This window comes from Procambarus clarkii, chromosome 25 (genome assembly GCF_040958095.1).
Source record: "Procambarus clarkii isolate CNS0578487 chromosome 25, FALCON_Pclarkii_2.0, whole genome shotgun sequence".
Classification (NCBI taxonomy): domain Eukaryota; kingdom Metazoa; phylum Arthropoda; class Malacostraca; order Decapoda; family Cambaridae; genus Procambarus; species Procambarus clarkii.
The window spans coordinates 10,769,912-10,780,085 of NC_091174.1; the positions used below are offsets into that span (position 1 = coordinate 10,769,912).

The 10,174-nt window shown below is 36.5% G+C and overlaps 1 long non-coding RNA gene across 1 annotated transcript; it reads left to right on the top strand.

Annotated features, from left to right (window-relative positions):
• The first annotated feature begins 500 nt into the window (after positions 1–500).
• Positions 501–9,545, top strand: LOC123756501 (uncharacterized). The gene is made up of 2 exons (XR_006772650.2): positions 501–878; positions 7,430–9,545. It is a non-coding gene; the product is annotated as an uncharacterized lncRNA (long non-coding RNA).
• The last annotated feature ends 629 nt before the right edge of the window (positions 9,546–10,174 follow it).

Below are 10,174 nucleotides of genomic sequence, written 5' to 3' on the forward strand. Positions count from 1 at the left end.
GTTCATATTAACTCAAAGAATTATTTTCTTTTATCTACACAGCTGAGCAGAACACTGTATGCAAATATATTAGGCTCAATAATTGATGCAGTTGACACTTGCTATAATTGTAATTCAAAGAAGTTGAACTATACGAAACATTTACTGTACTCGATCCTAAAATAGAGAGTATGAAAACCTGAGAATTATTAGAGCAAATTATTGAGACAAATTATTCTTGTCCTTTCAGTAAATAATTCAACCTGTCCTCTTGAATAGTACACCACATTTTGATATAAATCTTGAGGCTAAAAACTGATGTACATATTAAAAATCATTGAGGGTCCCATAATTAACGTGATGTCGGGTCTATCTAATTACCCAAAGTTACTCAAAAGCTTCCTAGCATTACGTTAGTAATAAATAAATATAATATATTTATTTATTATAATGTTGGTGCGGAATGTAGAACATTGAAAAAAAACATATTTTTACTCTGAAAAAGTATAATTTTATAACGAAATTAGATGGGAAAATAAGCTGCTGGTGACGCCAAAGCAAGTCGAGGTCCAAGCGACAATGTTGTGGACCGACTTATCCAGGACACTTTGTTGCCTGGAGAGTGTTTGCTGGTATATCAGCCTCCTGTACCTACCTAACTTAACCAACCTACCCAAGCATAACCTAACTCAACCTAACCTATCCAAACCTAACTTAATATAACCTCTAGGCAACAAAATATCTTGGATTCGTCGCTCCACAACATTGTCGCTCGGATCGTCGACTTCCTATGGCCTCTCATGCCACTTTAGTTTCGTCTATTTTTGTTCTAATCTTATCTTTTTCGTGGTAACAATAAGTTTTTTCGTGTTCTATATTCAGCACCAACATTATAGTGAGTAAGTATATCATAGTTCTTCATTACTTACGTAATGCTAGGAAACTTTGGGTAGCTTTGGGTAATTAGAAGGTTCAAATCCTTATGGGGTGTGGCGTTTTCAGTTGCATATTGGCTTGGGGACCATTCAAGCTTGTTCACATTTGTACTGCTCACCTGGCCCCACAAATTGAGGTGATTCGATGAAATATCTTTGCCAAGTTGACCACCGAATGCTGTCGGATCTTGAATAAACTAGTCTCACGACTACCAAGATTTTTTTACAGTCGTGTGGTCTAGTGGTTAAAGAACCGGGTCCGTCTAATTACCGCAAGCTACCACAAGCTACACAAGCTACACAAGCTTCACAAAGCTTCCTGGCAATACGTTAGTAATGAATAAATATGATAGGTTAGGCTGACCTGACCTGACCTGACCTGACCGACGCTTGGATCGTCGACTTGATTTGGCGTCGCCAGCTCTTTATTTTCGTCTAATTTCTTTATAAAAAGATACTTTTTCAGATTAAAATTGTTTTTTCGTGTTGTACATTCAGCACCAACATTATAATGAGTAAGTACTGTATATCATATTTATTCATTACTAACGTATTGCCAGGAAGCTTTGTGAAGCTTGTGTAGCTTGTGGTAGCTTGCGGTAATTAGATGGACCATTAAGTGGTGTTGTAAATGGTTTAAGAATGGAAAATCCTCATTTTAATATAGGAATTTCATTTGACTTGTGCATGTGTCACAAAACACAATTAATGCATGTGTCACAAAACTGGGTAGTACAGTACATCTATAAGATAGATATATATATTTATACATAGTTTTGAGTACTGTACTTGTAATAATTTATTTAGGAAATGGTAAACGCCCGAAACGCATTGCGTAATAGTGGCTTTAGGCATTGTATGTACTAGCTCTATCTATATATCGATCCATTAATGTAACATCACTTGTATGTATGTACCTTACCTGAATAAACATATTTATTTATTTTATATTAAAGTACAAACTTCAATAGATGCTTAATTAACACAGCTGTGGCATGTTCTTGAAGAAGCCTTTGCTTGAACAGACATGGTAATGATGCGCATACAGCGTGATGATACTATAGGCCTGGTTCTGTTTTACATTATCTGCAATCCCTTTTTAAAAATTTCTTTCTGCCTCTCTTCTTACTGCTGTGTAGTTATTTCTCGCATCTTTGTATCGCTGGTATGTTTGGGGGTTTGGCCTCTTCCTATATTGATTCCATTTTTGTGTCTTTGGTCTCTGGCCCTCTCGCAATTTCTGTTGAACCAATCCTGTTTTCTGGCCCTGCGTTTTGGTATGAATGTTTGTGTGCCTTCATCGTATATTTTGCAAAATTTGGCATATTTGGCATAAGGTTACTTCCCTGCCTTGCAACAAGTCTGTCCAATTACACTCATTAAAATTTTTTTAAGTTCCCCATAGTGTCCTCTCTTGAAATCGAGTTTAATAACTTTCAATGTCCCTATTTTCTTCTAGGTGATATCTTAAAGCATATTTAATGTCTAACATGATGTGTGTGTGTGTGTGTAAGTGTAAGGATGTTGGACCATACTTTCCAACTGAATGCTAGTAGTGACTCTTTATAAATCTCAAATTATTTTATGGGAATGAAGATTTTGTTTTAAAATGCACTTTATTTCTAAATACTGGTTCATAAATTTGACGTAAATGGTAATACAAAACCAGCATATGTGGATCGTAGAATGCTGCATGCTAATGTTAGGAATGTAATTTACAATCATAATGTTTATAGGAATAAAGTGTATCATTTACCTAAAGCCAAAGAATTATTTCCTTATCTAACATCATATACAGAATTATAAATAATTTGTAACACATTTAAAGATACTCATTCTGTGGTCAAATATTATTTATATGTGCTGACAATGAATCTAATTATGCATAATATGCAGTTAGAAACTATGGCCCTTAAACTGCAATACATACAAGTGCTAATTGCTGGCTAGATCTCATTTTATTGTAGTCAAGGAAGTAGATAAGACTTAAAATGTTATTTGGCAGTCTCTGTTACAGTTACAAGGACAAAAACTGAATATGTTGCATGTAGTAGTGATTGTTTATTTGATGCATCAATGTTGTGTGTGTTAGATATCCTTAACTTTTGTGTTTTTGGCATTTTGGACTTTAAGTTGTTTAGTTCCTTTCTCAGTACCATCTTATAAGATGGTGCCATTCCCAGAGATGGTCATCTTTTTTTATGTCAGTCGAGCCTCACAGGAGGAAATTAAGGTGTTGATTAATGATGAAATGAGATGGAATAATTTACAAGAGTTTGTAGATTTTGAATGTGACTAAAAATGTAACCAGTCTGATGCCTAGGATCTCAGACATAGAATACTGGAAATTTATTTGACCTGTGTGTTTCTTTCCTTCCAAATTTTTAAAAGAGGAAGTAATAGGGATCAGAGGCCAATTAAAGAAGATCTTTTAAGACAATGCACAGATGTATCTTTTTTATTGCCAATTGTGGGGTTCAGTCCCTGAGCCCATTATGTGCCTCTGTAACCCTTTCCACTACCGCCCTCAAGATGGGTATGGGGTGCATAATAAATGAACTAAGCTAACTTATTGCCCACATACAGCTAGAAATTAGGGTTGACACAGGCAACCAGATCCTAGAGGTAACAAATTAAGGTATTAAGGATTTATCATGCAAAGCATATATGTATAGGTTACCAAGGAGAAGGAGGCTATTGAAGTGGTAGCCCATGAAGTGATGAGGATCACTGTAATATTAAATATTTGTAGCAAAATCGGGGATATAATTTGTTGCCTCAAGTGGTTAATAATAATTCATTTTACCCATGTAAAAAAAAAAAACTGGTATTTCCAGCTATGACTATATTTCTAATAAGGAGAAAAAATTTTTTGTCTTCATTTTTCCACTTGAGAATATGTTGTAATTAACTCAGTCAATATAAACAAGGAAGGAATTTATAAAATATACTATGGAAAAGATGGAAGAGAGATCACATATACATGGAAGATAATTGAAGGTCAAGTTCATACTCTGCACAACAAAATTAAAACTTATTGGCACAGTAGATTCTGGTAGGAAATGTAGAATAGACCCAGTGAAGAGTAACGTTGCCATAGGCACAGCCAGAACATTGGAGAACAATGATTTTTCAAATTTCCTTTAGCAAAAGAGGAAATTGGACTTGTATTGGAAGTGCCAGATGAGCCAGGTAATGATGGATATGTATTGTTGTGGGTTACTGTCAGCAACTACCTTACAGATCAAGACAAGTGAAGTGAACATTGAAGTTTCTCTCTTTGTCTATAGCCATTTGCTTAAACTTTGTTTTAGGGTTCTGTACCTTGTTGAGGGCCTGCAGATTGGAGCCATCTTTGCTGCTAATTTTTGGCCTTATCTTCAGTGTGCTTTAATTGTCAAGTTGTACCACTACTCTGGCAGTATGAGTGACTCTGGCCCTTGGGATTGTTTCCCTTGCTTCTCTGGGAAAGTGCCCTGAGGTCCTGGTGGGTATATTTTGTTTTCCTGGATTTGGGCCCTATGTTCCTGGTTGCCTTTCTTAGGTCACCAGTCTTCTTTGGGTGGATTCTTTGGTTCTTGGATGTGTGCCCTGGGTGTTTCTTTCCTACTACTGGGCTCCAGTTGGGACACTCAAGTGCTCTGGGTATGGTGTTCTTGAGTTTGGCTTCTGATTCCCAAATGTGTTCCTCAATTTTTCTGATGATTTTCAGAATCCCTAGTGGTACCCTACTTTGTAAGTATCCTAGTTTTATGGCCTACCTTAAGCCCATGTCTAGGAGTGCTTACGTTGGCTGTGTTCCTGTGTTTGTACTCACTTAGTTGTGCTTGCGGGGGTTGAGCTCTGGCTCTTTGGTCCCTACAAAGGGACCCTACATTTGTGCCTTGCCATGAAGTTAAAGATTCAGAGGTATGCCACCAGACTGGTCCCGGAACCGAGAGGAAGGAGTTGCGAGGAAAGGCTAAGGGAGCTGAACCTTACAACCTTGGAAAACAGAAGAGTAAGGGGAGACATGATAACCACCTACAAAATTCTCAAGGGAATTGACAGGGTGCACAAAGACAAACTCTTTAGCACTGGTGGAACACGAACAAGGGGACACAGGTGGAAACTTAGTACCCAGATGAGCCACAGAGACATTAGAAAGAATTTTTTCAGTGTCAGTGTGCTACCATGTGCTAGGTCGGCCATACACATACAGTATCGACAAACTACGTTACTCTGAGGCAAAGTTCGTAACCCAATTCGGATTTTACAAAGAAAATTGGACTCGTAACCCGAAAAATTCGTAAAGGACATTCGTAAGCCGAGGTGTCACTGTACTTCCTGGAGTACCCCTTTCCCCACTTTGGTGCAGCCTTTTACTTGTAATGTGTTGCCTCAATTCCAGTCTTTGTGCAATTTAGCTCTTCCATTGTTCTGTAGGCCCAAATCTGTTTTTTGCCTTGTTTGGGGTCAAATTTCTGACCTTGCTTGCATTGCTTATGTCCTCTGTGTGGCTGGCAAGTGCCTTCTTCATGGAGGGGCAGTTTTGTCCTGCTTTATATGGCCATCGGGTGAAATCAGTTCTGCAGGCAGCTGGTTCCTTATCAGAGTCCTGCTGGAGTGTTTGCCATAATGTGTTTTTATATCATAATGATCATTGTTCTTGGATGCTTCATGTGTTGGTAAAGTTTGCCTGACTGCAGATTCTTTCTGCACAATGATTTTCCTTTTGTTAATATCAGGCTGGCCTTCATATTGACTGCTTTTCAGGCATTCTGTGTTGAGCATGTTCTCCTGCTCTGCCGTTGGTGTAGAACAATGGGCTGCAGTTTCTTCATTTTTACTTTGAGCCTATTCTGGTGAGTTATTTCATAGGGAGTTGGCAAGGGAAAACATCAAAGGGGACCTATCTCAGATATCAGGCATGAGTCAAATGGAAAAACTCTTTCCAACTGATCCCTTAATTGCTTATGGTCCTGGGGGTATTTCTTTGACTTGGGATTTGAGTGAAGATTTCTGGCTTCCCTGATGCTGATGTGTGATCTAATTACCAATTGGCAGTGGTCTGATAGTGTTTAGTTACTAACCAGTAGCTTCTAGAGTGAGATAGTTTACTTTCCTCATGATTCCAATGATAACTTGCATGGGATGAGTGATGGATTACTCTGCTCTTCATCATTTCAAGTGATCAGTAGTATTCAAATTGGGTTTGTATATTAATGTACAGTACTGTATATTTGACTCTGAAGTAGCGGGTACCTTTTCTAGAAGTGTTCTAGCAAGGGATGACTGTGTATAATTTTAACAATAAGCCACCTCTCCAGGTATTCAAATACAGTATTGAGGTTCAAAAGCTGTTAATGTACATGCAAAGAAAAAAAAAACTTGAGTAAATTGAGGATTTATTGTACAGTAATGTACATTTTGTGGGGCTTGACCTAGTTCCAAGCACAAGTTATTAATAAGGCCATTTCAGTTAATTTGAACTTTTGGTCTCCAGAACCCCCTAATTTTGCATCATTCCTCAAATACAAACAATTATTTTGGGCACCAGCAGACCATACCATGTTTTACTCTTCATCTTTTCAGTTTTATCATGCTTTTTGCAGTGATTTAATAAAGTACAGCTTCCCACCCAATTTATCCCACTCAACGTGCAATACCCTAAGGGCAGTTTTCATGTGGGTGTTGACTGCCTTCATATCCAAGTACTGTACCTGTACTGTATTTATATTTTTCATAGGTGTTTATAATCTTCGTATCTAATAGATTGTTTTCAATGTTAATTGCCTTAATATCCAAGTATTTATATATTTTTCATAGGTGTTAATAACCTTCATACCTAGATAATTGTTTTTTGTAAGTTTTGACAACATTTTTGTGAAATAAATCCAGCAGCCCTTATCGCCCACCTATGAATCTCGTGCTTTCTGTATAACTTTTTTTTTTTTATCCCCAAAAACAATTTTTGTGTTCAACATGGCATTTGTATCTATTAAATACTGAACTGAACTGTGTTAAATAAATCTTTAGCATTTAATCTCAAATTATTATTTGAAATATTATTGTACAATGTGCATATTGACAATTGTTTTGTTAGTTGCAGTACATTATTGTACAATGCACTTTGTATAAATCTCTCAACTTTTGCAATGTAGCACATGCAGTTGTTAAGGAACTGCTAATATAACAATACTTTAAAGTATCAAAGGAAAATAATAAATTTGTTCTAAATTTTACACACAATTCTTGGGTTAGCAAAATATAAAATATTATTGATGGCTCTTGGGAGATTTGTAATAATGGTGGTTAGTAAGAATAAACATGTACTGTATTTATCTTTTTATGGCAATCATGTTTTGTGCAACTTTATCAAAGTTTTCAAGAACTCTCTTTTTTTTTCTGCTCCTTTTGTTATTGTACTTTAAAACTTTTAATTACATTGCTGTAGATTCTGTAATTTTTGTCACTCTTACATGAATGCTTAGTGGATTTAATTTTTATGTTGTAACTATATTTTATTTTAACAGAAATTGATCGTGTGATGGTGTGTGTGGATGAAGACGACGACCTCGATGGAACTGCTGGTCATGAATGGGGGGAGAGTGACTACTGATTGATGTGGGCAAGAAAGTATTATTTGTAAATATATAATTAGGTACAGTACCTTCAAGTGTTGATAAATATTTATGGTGGATAAGAGTATTACTAAAAATGTAAGAGAAGTGTTATACAGTATGTATCAGGACTTTGTGACCTGTGTCGTGATGACACAGGCAAAGACGACATAATGTAGGTGAACTAATTATTCTGCAGGTACATAATATAGACAAGGCAGAGTCTTAGGTAATTGTGGGGATAGCTGATGAAATTTGCTTGTCAGTACTTAATCTTATTTGTAAGAGTACATAAGCCCAGTTTTTGTTCAAAGTATACAACATTTATGTATTTGTGGTGGGAATGGCTGTGAAGAAAGAGTATTTTACTGTATACAGTAGTTAAAGTGGAACGAGGCAATTTAAGTACAGTATTGTGATTTGTAAAATTTAATATAGTATACAAAATGTAATAATTCACTCGACCGGCAATTTTAGCTGTCGATACCTAGGTAAAGAAATACTGTACATTCTGAAATATTTTGGACAGTGCCACATGGAAAAATATTTGGGAAATGGCTACCTATAAAAACACTTGCTATAGTATTATAGTAGGTTTAGAAAATGTGAACAGTGTGATACAGTTATGAAATGAAAACTAATGGAAGATGCTAGTTCAGTGATTGAAGGACAAAATGTAGCGATCAAACATTTCAGTAATTTATGCACGACTATTGGAACCACTGTGGTACCATTGCTCTTAATCTTACTTCATATTTTGTGATGTCATGACAAAAATCCTCTGCAGCAACATTCAGTGGTAATGGTGGTATTCCAAGTATTGCTTTAAAATCCTTTTTGAAGGGTCATCTGGTATGAGTAATGTCATGCAAATTAGTATATGTATGCAAGGGCCATCTTATTATTATAATTATTATTATTATTTAATGTTTTATTTGGATGACAACCTCATGACTATTAAGGAGACTAGAAAAAATAAATCTATCTCTTGCGGTTAATTCTAGATTCAGGGTGATCGTTTTTCACACCCTAAATATTTTGCTCATACCCATACAGTTTTGTTGTATGTGGGTGTTATCCAAGCTGGTACATTGTCATTTAATGTGATTACTCTTGAGAATGTTGTTGGTGGAATTCAGTTCAATTCGTTCATTCATGCGTGTGTGTGTGTGTGTGTGTGTAACTTAATATTGCTGAGTATTTTAGTTAAATGTTATTTTTTCTATGACAAGTAGAAACATAATTGGGAGTGTTATGGTAAGGCGGAACTGTTGCCAATTATTAGGGAGTACAGTAATACTAATCATAGTGGGAGTGCATATGGTTGTTACTTGCCTATAAATATGCAGTGCAGATGTGACTAAACATAAACATTGTAAAGTTATTCTACCATGTTCATGATGTATTTATTATTTACAGGAATGGATTTTGTCACCGTGTTTCTGTATGTTTTGTTTGGTTCACCAATTTTAATGGTTCACGTGATACTGATGTATTGAAAATTAGATAAAGAGATTCTATATTCCAATAGAGATATATTCCAATATATAGAATAAGATATAATATATATAGATATATATTCCAATGTTAGATTCTCTATCATTGTAATGTAGTATGTTTTGAGGCCCTAAAACTAACCTAAGCTGACTTGTGAAACACAGCCTCCACCTACTAGCTCTCACTTGTGTTGTCTGCAGACTGCACTCTAACACCTGTAAATATAATTTAGAAATATATTATTTACAGGCCTTTTGTTGAGTTATGTAAAGAATGTGAATTTGCACACTTGGACAACTATAGTTGGTGGTATGTTTTGTGGTCTTCCATGGATATTTGATTGACCTAGGAACTGTATTATTGGAGATTTACAAGTTTGCATTTCATTAAATGGTGGTTTCTTACTGTGAAACAAAAAATATGACAAATAAGTATGACTGTGCCTTGTGAAGAAATTGTCCTATAAAATCTTGAATCTCTTACTGTCTATGTAAAATCATTACATAATTAGAATTAAAATTGTTCTACTGCATGCAGTTTTTAAGAAAACTCATTCATATTCATCCTCTACCACTGGTGTGGTAGAATTGTCTGCATGTTTTTATTTTTGAAATTGGATGATTAATTCACTTCCCTTCCCTTCCTCTTATTTTCATGATGTTAAAAATTAAAATGTACCTTTTCTGGGGGAAGCCCCGTTGACCCCCCGGAGCAATCCAGGCTGATATGCTAATATTAGACTTTTGGCATCAGTCAGTGTGAATGGAGTTCTTAGGCCTACCAGGGACCACGAGCCAGAACCTGCTCTCCTCAGAGAGGCACGAGGAGCAATGGCCTATAGAAATTCCCAAGTGGTTAGAAGCATTCTATATCTGCCATCGACCGGGTCAGGCACTCAGAAAGGTAAGCATCCCAAAACAAACCCCTATTCTGGTTAAGAAATTGCTACCGAGAGCCAAACTAGTGGACAAAACTCCCAAAGTAAAAATGAGCAAACGAGCGACATCACTATGTCGCCGCGCTGCCGTCTGTGCAGCCCCCCTCTGTGAGGGGGAAGGGGGGAGCCTCAGACCCCTTGTGCCGGCTACCAAATACCTTAGTTCTAAGGCTGATGTGCTAGGCAAAAGTCGTGTGCTCTGGCTCCTGTCGTTTGTGCTCAGC